The sequence below is a fragment of the Lethenteron reissneri genome, unplaced genomic scaffold, assembly GCF_015708825.2.
Source record: "Lethenteron reissneri isolate LAM-NWPU_2019-01 unplaced genomic scaffold, ASM1570882v1 scaffold_1639, whole genome shotgun sequence".
Taxonomy (NCBI): Eukaryota; Metazoa; Chordata; class Hyperoartia; order Petromyzontiformes; family Petromyzontidae; genus Lethenteron; species Lethenteron reissneri.
Window position 1 is genome coordinate 3,614,037 of NW_026891376.1, and position 11,216 is coordinate 3,625,252.

An 11,216-nucleotide genomic window follows, 5' to 3' on the forward strand; every position below is an offset into this window, starting at 1 on the left:
CCTCTTTTTTTACTTTGCATTTTACTGTGCAATACAGTATTGTAATTAATACATACGGTATATAGTTTACACAGTACGGTACTGTAAATTGCTGTTATGCTAAATTATAACCATTCTTTAAGACCCCTGGGTAGGCTAGGCCATCTTCGACTTGCGATATTTTCGGCTTACGATGGGGTCGTCGTAACGCATCTCCATCATAAGTAGAGGACTACCTATTGTGAGTGTGGTGAGCGTGTATATAGTGTGTGGTGAACGTGTGTATATAGTGTGTGGTGAGCGTGTATGTGGTACGTATATAGTGTGTGTGGTGAGCGTGTATATAGTGAGTGTGTGTGGTGAGCGTGTGTGTATATAGTGTGTGGTGAGCGTGTGTGGTACGTATATAGTGTGTGTGTGTGGTGAGCGTGTATATAGTGTGTGTGGTGAGCGCGCACGTAGTGTGTGGTGAGCGTGTATATAGTGTGTGTGGTGAGTGTGTGGTGAGCGTGTGCGTGTATATAGTGTGTGGTGAGCGTGTGTATATAGTGTGTGGTGAGTGTTTCAAGTTTCATTTATTCAAGTTTCATTTATTAGTTATAACCCTGTGAGCCATGCGGCTCTTGCATCGGGTGCAACCGCAACAAACAAAATGTGAACACAGAACATCTTAAAGCGACGACGACCAACAGAAACATCCTGGAATAATTATTATTTGGTTCTTTCGGTTAAGTCACGTCTAAAGATAAAATAATAAATTAAATTAAATAATAGCATACGACGATGTGTTGCAATCGAAACGTCGTATGCAACACATCGTCGTATGCTATTATTTAATTTAATTTATTATTTTATCTTTAGACGTGACTTAACCGAAAGAACCAAATAATAATTCCTGCAGTCACGAAAGTTCTAAAATTAAGATTGAATCCTGGAATAAACCAGCAAATATTGCCCCAAAAAAAAGTATTAAAACGCTGTGTACAAAAATCAGTGGTGCAAGCCAACAACAACAACCATAAGACAATTTAGATTAACCATGTTTTCGAATCACCAAAATAAAGCTATAAAAACAATGTAACAACAGTAATCATAGTAGCTGTGATTAAAAATTTAACAATAAACGATATACATAACATGTACGACCGAACTTGCAGCCATAGCTGGCAGCATGACACTCCCAGTGTATGATGTGTGAGTGAGTCAGTGGCAGCGTGAGTGAATGATGAGTGAGTCAGTGTATGACGAGTGAGTCAGCGTATGATGAGTGAGTCAGCATATGATGAGTGAGTCAGCAGTAGCTGAAGTGAAAGATGTGAGTCAGCGTATGATGTTTGAGTGAGTCAGTAGTAGCTTGAGTGTATGTTTGAGTGAGTCAGCGGTAGTGTGAGTGTATGATGTGCGAGTCAGCGTATGATGTGAGTCAGCGTATGTGTGAGTCAGTAATAGCTTGAGTGCATGATGTGTGAGTCAGCACACGATGCGTTAGTCAGCGCATGAGCGAGTCAGCGTATGATGTGCGAGTGAGTCGGTGGTAGTGTGAGTGAGTGTATGATGAGTGAGTCTGAGTCAGTGTATGATGTGAGTCAGTAGTAGCTTCAGTGTATGATGTGTTAGTCAGCACATTAGCGAGTCAGCGTATGGTAAGAGTCAGTGTATAATGTGTGAGTGAGTCAGCGGCAGTGTGAGTGAGTGTATGACGTGCGAGTCAGCGTATGAGTGAGTCAGTGTATGATGTGTGAGTGAGTGTATGATGTGTGAGTGAGTGTATGATGTGTTAGTCAGCGTATGAGTGAGTCAATGTATGATGTGTGAGTTAGTCAGCGGCAACGTGAGTGTATGATGAGTGAGTCAGCGTATGATGAGTGAGTCAGCGTATGATGTTTGAGTGAGTCAGCGGCAGTGTGAGTGAGTGTATGATGTGTTAGTCAGCGTATGATGAGTCGGTGTATGATGTGTGAGTGAGTCAATGTATGATGTGTGAGTGAGTCAGCAGCAGCGTGAGTGTATGATGAGTGAGTCAGCGTATGATGAGTCGGTGTATGATGAGCGAGTCATTAGTAGCTTGAGTGAAAGATGTGCGAGTCAGCGTATGATGTTTGAGTGAGTCAGTAGTAGCTTGAGTGTATGTGTGAGTGAGTCAGCGGTAGTGTGAGTGTATGATGTGCGAGTCAGCGTATGTGTGAGTGAGTCAGTAGTAGCTTGAGTGTATGATGTGTTAGTCAGCGCATGAGCGAGTCAGCGTATGATGTGCGAGTGAGTCAGTGGTAGTGTGAGTGAGTGTATGATGAGTGAGTCTGAGTCAGTGTATGATGTGTGAGTCAGTAGTAGCTTGAGTGTATGATGTGTTAGTCAGCGCATGAGCGAGTCAGTGTATGATGAGTGATTCAGCGTATGATGGTGGTGGCCAAGCTGGGGGTGGTGGTGGTGGCTGGGGGTGGTGGTAGTGGGTGGGCGTGGTGGTGGTGGTGGCTGGGGGTGGTGGTAGTGGCTGGGGGTGGTGGTGGTTGTGGTGGCTGGGGGTGGTGGTAGTGGCTGGGCGTGGTGGTGGTGGTGGCTGGGCGTGGTGGCTAGGGGTGGTGGTAGTGGCCAAGCTGGGGATGGTAGTGGTGGTGGCTGGGGGTGGTGGTAGTGGCTGGGGGTGGTGGTGGTGGCTGGTGGTGGTGGCCAAGCTGGGGGTGGTGGCGTTTGCCTCTGTCTGGAGCCAGCCGTGAGCCAGCGCCTGATCCGGAGTCACCCGCAGTTGTGGATCACATCTGAGGTGGGAACACGGGAGAGGGGAGCGGTGGTGCAGCGGTTAGCGCTCCGCTGAGCCACTACGAACCCGGCAGAGAAACGAGTTCGATTCCCGCTCACGGCCACAAACTCAGCCGGCGAGTTCCGATAATTATCCGACCCAGGTACCTGGGCCTCCTCTCCTCTAGGTCGACTCGGCCTCAAAATGTGTGTCCTGGTGTAGCGGTGGTGTAGGGTAGACACCGCCAATGGGGAGACAAAGGCGGCCGGGCGTGACGTTGGCCACCCACCCCCTTGTGTGCCACAGTGCCGGTAGCCTTAATAGGTGCTCGCTAACAGCACTTGCCCCTGCAGTCTGTTACAGGCTACACTGGGGAGATATTCTTTGGTTCTTTGGGTAAAGTCACGTAGATATGAAAATAATATAAGTGAATCAAAATGATAAAAATTAAATACAAATTTAAATAATAAAAAACTAAAAAACATTAATGGAGATTGTAGCCTGGTTATTAAGCTGGGTGAGTGTACTGGCAGTCTATAATGTAGACTGTAGCCTGGTTATTAATCTAAGTGAGTGTACTGGCAGTCTATAATGTAAACTGTAGCCTGGTTCTTAATCGAAGTGAGTGTACTGGCAGTCTATAAATGTGAACTTATTTTTGGTTCTTTCAGTAACAAAAATTTTAATAAAAACGATACAAAATTAAACAAAAACAACAACGTTTAGATCACAACACAAGCGATCGTCAGGAGGAAAGAGCTTTTAGTCTGTGTGTGCGGCGTGGTGTGTGTGGTGCGTGTGTGGTGCACGTGTGGTGCGCGTGTGTGTGGTGTGGTGCGCGTGTGTGTGGTGTGGTGCGTATGTCCGTGCGGTGTGGTGTGTGTGGTGCATGCGGTGTGTGTGTGGTGCGTGCGGTGCGTACGTCCGTGCGGTGTGGTGTGTGTGGTGCGTGCGGTGTGTGTGGTGCGTGCGGTGTGTGTGGTGCGTGCGGTGTGGTGTGTGGTCCGTGCGGTGTGGTGTGTGTGGCGCGTGCGGTGTGCGAGTTTGTTCTCACGGCAGGCAGTATTTGATGAAGCTCACAAGCTGTGCCCGACATCCCCGCAGCACGTGACGCGGGGGAGGGGGGGGCGGTGACCGGGATACGCGTCTTGGACAGCCAACCAGGCTTTCCGAAAGAGTCTGCAGGAGAGAGACAGAGAGAGAAGGTGGCAAAGAGAGACAGAGAGAGACTATGGGCATCTCTGTGTGTGTCTCTGTGTGTGTGTGTCTGTGTCTCTGTGGATGTCCCCGTGGGAGTCCCCGTGGGCGTCCCCGTGGGCGTCCCCGTGGGTGTCCCCGTGGGTCTCCGTGAGCCTCACAGGGATGATGTCTCTGGGTGTCTGTGGGTCTATGGGTCTCGGTCTCTGTGGGTCTCTGCGAGCCTCACGGATGTAGTTGTGGGTGTCTCCCTGTGGGTGTCTCCCTGTGTGTCTCTCTGTGGGTGTGTCTCTGTGTGTGTGTGTGTCTCTGTGTGTGTGTGTGTCTCTGTGTGTGTGTGTGTCTCTGTGTGTCTGTGTCTCTGTGTGTGTCTCTGTGGGTGTCCCTGTGGGTCTCCGTGAGCCTCACAGGGATGATGTCTGTGGGTGTCTGTGGGTCTCTGGGTCTCAGCGAGCCTCACGGATGTAGTTGTGGGTGTCTCCCTGTGGGTGTCTCTCTGTGGGTGTGTCTCTGTGTGTGTCTCTGTGTGTGTGTCTCTGTGTGTGTGTGTCTCTGTGTGTGTCCCTGTGGGTCTCCGTGAGCCTCACAGGGATGATGTCTGTGGGTGTCTGTGGGTCTCGGTCTCTGTGGGTCTCAGTGAGCCTCACGGATGTAGTTGTTTGTGTCCCTGTGGGTGTCTCTCTGTGGGTGTCTCTGAGTTTCTGTGGGTGTCTCCGTGGATGTCTCTCTGTAGGTGTCTCTCTGTGGGTGTCTCTCTGTGGGTGTCTCTCTGTGCGCGTCTCTCTGTGCGCGTCTCTCCGTGGGTGTCTCCGAGTGTCCCTGTGGGTGTCTCTCTGTGGGTGTCTCTGAGTTTCTGTGGGTGTCTCCGAGTTTGTGGGTGTCTCCGTGGATGTCTCTCTGTAGGTGTCTCTTGGGTGTCTCTCTGTGGGTGTCTCTCTGTGGGTGTCTCTCTGTGGGTGTCTCTCTGTGGGTGTCTCTCTGTGGGTGTCTCTCTGTGCGCGTCTCTCCATGGGTGTCTCCTAGTGTCCTCTGTGGGTGTCGTTTTTCTCACTGTCGTCGTATCCGCGGTTCCCGATGCCCCCTCGCGACGTTCCCTCCTCGCCCACGTCCAGAGTGAAGAACCAAATCTCGTCCATCGTGGCCAAGCTCAAGCTTGTGACGCTCGGTGAGGCGAGGTGCAAAACAAACGCAGGGATGGCTGCACACGTGACAAGAAACACCATCAACAAATCATTCGTACACACACACACAGCGGGTTAAGGCACCCCCCCCCCCTGAAGTGGCCGATATCATGAGCACGTAAAGACCCATACTCACATAGAGCTACAGGTCACAACACGGACTCACATCACTCATCTCATCAACACTCACCTCATCATCTTCTTGGTTCTTTCGGTAAAGTCACGTAGAATGGAAATAATAATAAAAACATCATAAAATATAATAAAATATTTTATCAATATTTTATTTTATTATTTCCATTCTACGTGACTTTACCGAAAGAACCAAGAAGATGAATCCCTGCAGTCACGAAAGCTTTAAATCGAAACTCACCTCATCACTTTACCACCCACCCACCAACTCACTAGGCCTCACGGCAAGGCGAGGTAATTTACCCTTTTTACCGGGTAAAAGGGTAAAGAGGTGTCGACATGCCAAGGGGTACGGTAAAGGGTAGGGTAAAGCTAGCACGGAAGAATTGTGTTTACCGCTCGCTAAAAGCTCCGTGGCGCAGTCCGTGGGCCTCTATTTTAAATTGGAATCATCGAGAGTATTCTATACGAATAAAGCGCTCTACCTAGCATTGACCCGCTACAAACATTGTTCATGTGTAGTGGTACCCCAGTAATTATCCTGTAAAATCGGGTAATTTGTATGGCGCAAGGGTAAAAGGTAAGGGTAGAGTGATTGTATTGTGGTAAGCTAAAAGGTAGGGTAAAGGTAGGCTCGTTGTTAAGATGTTTTCTTGTTCATGTTTTTGTTTTTTGTTTGTTGCATCCGATTCAAGAGCCGAATGGCTCACAGGGCTATACCTAATAAACGAAACCGAACCTTTTTTACCTGACCTTGTAGTGGCCTACAACTCACTGCCACCCACCCGCTCACTCAGTCATTCACTCACCGACCCCACCCACTCATTCAGTCACTCCCAAACCCACCCACCTACCCACCCATCCACAAAGACAAAGATCCCCCGTGTCGCCTGTAACAAGACAGTTGGGGCAAGTGCTGTTAGCGAGCACCTATGAAGGCCGGCACGACACACGAGAGGGTGGGTGGCCAGCACCACGCCCGGCCGCCTTTGTCTCCCCAGTAGCGATGTTTACTACACAGCTACTCATTTCAGGCCGAGTCGACCTAGGGGAGGCCCAGGACCGGTTCAGATTCATCGTCGTCCGTGTTGGCCGTTAGCGGGAATCGAACTCGGGGTCACCAGGTTCGGAGCGCAGCGCTGACTGCTACACCACCGCTCCCACTCAACTCCACCCACATCCAGACACACGCACACCCACCCACCCACCCCACACAAACTTAATTAGGAGCTTTCGTGACTGCAGGAATTACACTTTGGTTTTTTCGGTAAAGTCACGTAGAAAGAGAAAGTAATAAATTAAATACTAGCATACGACGTTTCGATTGCAACACAAGTAATCATCATCAGGTACAAATGAAATAGAAACACAAATTTAGTGTACTTAGAAATGTAATGTAATACAACAGTCGGATACCTATAACAGTCAACACCCTACCTGGTTGATTACGCTCTAAATTTGAGAGATAAAACACAGAACTAGAGACATATAGACAGACATATAAGTGGAGACAGATACAGAGATACAGAGAGACGTACATAAGCACACAGAGAAACCACGCCTCTGTGTCGAGGCCTTAAATAGAGAGAGGGGGCAGGGAGAGAGGGAGGGGTTAGAGAAATTAGCATGTCAATGAGTGGCACGCTGAAAAAAGGTTGTAAAAAATTAACCCGTAAAAACAAAGTTTTTCACTATAAATCCTTTATATGCGTGGCGGCTAGAGTCCTCTCGTCCTCTGGCTTGAGATGGCTGCCACCTATGGGTCAGATGATTGCCTGCCACCATTAAGCAATTGGTAATTAAATATTTTTTAAAAATTCCTAAAAAGTGTAAAATTTTGGAATTTTTTTTCACGAAAATAAATTGTCACGCACAACGAGTCTGTGTGCAAAATGTCAGCTCGATTGGATCACGGGAAGTGGGTTAAAAAACGACCGAAAGATTTGCACGGTCGTAAGCACGCAAGCACGCAAGCGAACTTAATATAAAGGATTTAAAAATGAGGAGACAGGGAGAGAGGCACACTGAATTAAATAACCTAGCAACATTTCGAAATGTAATGTAATGCAACACAGAAAGTCGGCCAACACACAATTAACGCACAGACTGGTTCATTACGTTTACCTTCATCAGCATCGCTGCTGTTGTTGTCGTTGTTGTCCGCACAGCCGCGCTGCTCATAGGAGGCACCCTCCCAGACACGGTCCTCCACCCCCCTCGGTCCTTCTGGGCGACCCGCCCACCTGCGCCGTGGCCACGTGGCCCTCTTCGTCTCTGACGGGGACGATGACCACCTGGGCCCTGCCGCGTCGAGGTGACCGGGGCGTCCTCGGGGAGGCACCACAAGGCGACTTGGCCCAGCCAGCCACCCAGCCAGCAGGCCACCCACCCAGCCACCCACCCACCCAGCCAGCCACCCAGCCAGCCACCCACCCACCCAGCCAGCCACCCAGCCAGCCGGCCACCCACCACCCACCCAGCAGGCCATCACCCACCCAGCCAGCAGGCCACCCACCCACCCAGCCAGCAGGCCACCAACACAGCCCCCACCCACCCAGCCGGTCACCACCCACCCAGCCAGCCACCCAGCCAGCCGGCCACCCACCACCCACCCAGCAGGCCATCACTCACCCAGCCGGCCACCACCCACCCACCCAGCTGGCCACCCACCCACCCAGCCACCCACCCAGCCACCACTCACCCACCCACCCAGCCACCACCCACCGACCCAGCCAGTTACTCACCCACCCACCCAGCCAGTCAGTCACCCACCCACCCAGCCAGTCAGTCACCCACCCACCCAGCCAGTCAGTCACCCACCCACCCACCCAGCCAGTCAGTCACCCACCCACCCACCCACCCAGCCAGTCAGTCACCCACCCACCCACCCAGCCAGTCAGTCACCCACCCACCCACTCAGTCAGTCAGTCACCCACCCACCCACCCAGCCAGTCAGTCACCCACCCACCCACCCAGCCAGTCAGTCACCCACTCACCCAGCCAGTCAGTCACCCACCCACCCACCCAGTCAGTCACCCACCCACCCACCCAGCCAGCTACCCACCCACCCACCCAGCCAGCCAGCCACCCACCTAACCAGCCAGTCACCCACCCACCCACCCAGCCAGTCACCCACCCACCCACCCACCCAGCCAGCCACCCAGCCAGTCAGTCACCCACCCACCCACCCAGTCAGTCACTCACCCACCCATCCACCCAACCCACCCACCCAGCCAGCCAGCCACCCACCCACCCACCCAATCACCAAGCCAGTAGAAATACGCGTTTTAGAGTATTTGGCTGCTGCTATGAATGTCCACGTGACGACGACGGTGATGATGGTGGTGGCGATGATGATGGTGGCGGCGATGATGGTGGTGGCGATGATGATGGTGGTGGCGATGATGATGGTGGTGGCGATGATGATGGTGGTGGCGATGATGATGGTGGTGGCGATGATGGTGGTGGCGGTGATGGTGGTGGCGGTGATGGTGGTGGCGATGATGATGGTGGTGGCGGTGATGATGATTATCAGCAGCCACTTGGTGGAGCTGCTACCATTTGTGATGGCCCAGGTGTCGTCTCTGCGGGTTTATGTTTGTTTATGTTTATATCGTAGTCTCGTGGTAATTCATTGAAGGTGGAGGGGTTACCTAGCCCCTCGCAGACGCCAGTGAGGGGAGAGGCCAATGGGCATTGGTCCTCCGCACACTAGCAATGTCCACGACAGTGTTGCCCGTCCGGCACCGCGAGGAGGTAGGGGGTTGTTTTGGCACCTGGGTCTGCCCCGTGACCTCCTGCCAGCGGGCGTTCGGACACCTCACGTGGCCTCAAGGTGCACATGGCCTGGCACAAGCGTTGTGGTGACATCACCGCCACTTAGTGGCGAATGGCGGTTGTTGTTGGTGTCTCTGTGCGTGTCAGACCCGACATTTCGTTGTACTCGGACTCGGGTTGGAGCTTGCACTTTGCCACTCTCCCTACCCCACACCCCCACCCTCTCTATCTCTCCTCCCTGGCTCCTCCCCCCACCCCCCTCTTACGTATATATAGCCTCGTGTCACAAGAAGCCTCCTTTTGCCCACTTCAGCAAATGTTTATTGCTGTGGTTGTTTCCACCAGATGACGAGCACTTGTGTTGCGACCGAAGCGTCGTGATCTAATTTATTTTCTACCGTGACTTTAACGAAAGAACCAAAGAGTATGGATTCCTGCTGTCACGAAAACTTCAAATCTAGATTATAACATTTTTGTGCAGCGTTTCAACAGAATTTCTTTCCATAAAAAATAGCCCTGTAGTTAGTTATAAGAATTTTTTTTCGTAAGCCCAGCTTACATGTGCTCTATCAATATACCTATGTAATAACAGTCATAGAGGGTTCACGTGGGGATTGGCTTGCCGGTCCCGCTTTGTAGCCAATAAGGGATGAGCCAGGGAGCATGGTCTCGGCGTGATCACGGCATGTTAGCAGGGGTGATTGGCCTGGCCAATCGGGGCCTCAGCTAATGGGGAGCCGGATCAGAGGCGTGGTCCCGGGATTGACAGGGAACCATCGGGAACGGTCAACGCTGTCTATGAAGGATTGGCTGGGGGGTACCACGTGACGAAGGGATTAAGAGAGAGAGGGCAGTCGAGAGGAGACTTGGGAACGAGAAGAGCGGTGGGGACTTGGCGGGAAGTCTGCCCTCTCTCCGTTATCTGTCAGCAACGGGGAGTGTGTGAAGTGTAACTGTGGAAGTTGAAAATAAAAAGGACTGCTTCCGGAAGCCGTCTCAAGAAGGTTTATTACACCTACAAGACTAAAACTCTATGCCAATTTACTTTGAAGCCTTCGAATGCGCTCCGGTTAGCAGCTGTCATTATTACCCAATTATACAATGACGCTTCGAATCACGTGGTTTCGTCTGCACGTGCTGCAAGCACGCACTTTTCGTTATCATTATCAGAGTTGTTTCTTTTTGTTTGCATTTTGACTGCTTGTGTTGTGGTTATTGCAAACATGTTCCCTTGTATAAAGGTGTCAGTTTCTGTACCAGATAAAAGGGTAAAAACCTACTACTATATTTTGCTACTGGTAAAAGAGGTCTCAGTGTAAATGCGTACCCGAGCTCTCAATACTCTGATAGTGCGCTGTTTTTGAGATGTACGCCTTTTGGCGTCATCCGGTCCAACACCAATGGAGACTAGGCTCTAAGAAAAGCTGTCTCGAGTGTTGAACCAATCAACGTAAAGGACAGTGCATATCATTATCATATCAGAGTTGTTTCTTTTTGTTTGCATTTTGACTGCTTGTGTTGTGGTTATTGCAAACACGATCCCTTGTATAAAGGTGTAAGTTTCTGTACCAGAAAAAATGGTAAAAACCTATTACTATATTTGGCTACTGGTAAAGGAGGTCTCAGTGTAAATGCTTACCCGAGCTCCAAGTACTCTGATAGTGCGCTGTTTTTGATATGTACGCCTTTTGGCGTCATCCGGTCCAACACCAATGAAGACTAGGCTCTAAGAAAAGCTGTCTCGAGTGTTGAACCAATCAACTTGAAGGACAGTGCATATCATTATCAGAGTTGTTCCTTTTTGTTTGCATTTTGACTGCTTGTGTTGTGGTTATTGCAAACATGATCTCTTGTATAAAGGTGTCATTTTTTATACCAGATAAAAGGGTAAAATCCTATTACTACTCGTGTTTTTATAGTGACTGATCGTCACATTTTCTGGTGCATTAGCTACAATATCTTCTTGTTGCATTTGCTTAGGCGCAGTTTGCCGTTCTCCATGTGCTATGTACGTGGTGTGTCCCCTCGCTGTATGTTTCACCCCATTTCCACCTGATGAGCGCTTGTGTTGAGTTCGAAACGTCGTGATTTATTTAAATGTAATTTAATTTATTTAAATTGTATTTTATTTCTACATACGTGACTTTACCGGGAAAAAAACCATGAGTATAGTTTCTGCAGTCAAGAAAGCTTCGATCCTAGATTCATATTAC

At 50.2% G+C, this 11,216-nt stretch overlaps 1 long non-coding RNA gene across 1 annotated transcript; it reads right to left on the minus strand.

The window, feature by feature from the left end:
* Nucleotides 1-879: 879 nt before the first annotated feature.
* On the minus strand, nucleotides 880-7,649 carry LOC133363028 (uncharacterized). The gene is made up of 4 exons (XR_009757564.1): nucleotides 7,351-7,649; nucleotides 4,965-5,111; nucleotides 3,771-3,895; nucleotides 880-2,735 (listed from the first exon to the last, which is right to left on the minus strand). It is a non-coding gene; the product is annotated as an uncharacterized LOC133363028 (long non-coding RNA).
* Between the last annotated feature and the right edge of the window lie 3,567 nt (nucleotides 7,650-11,216).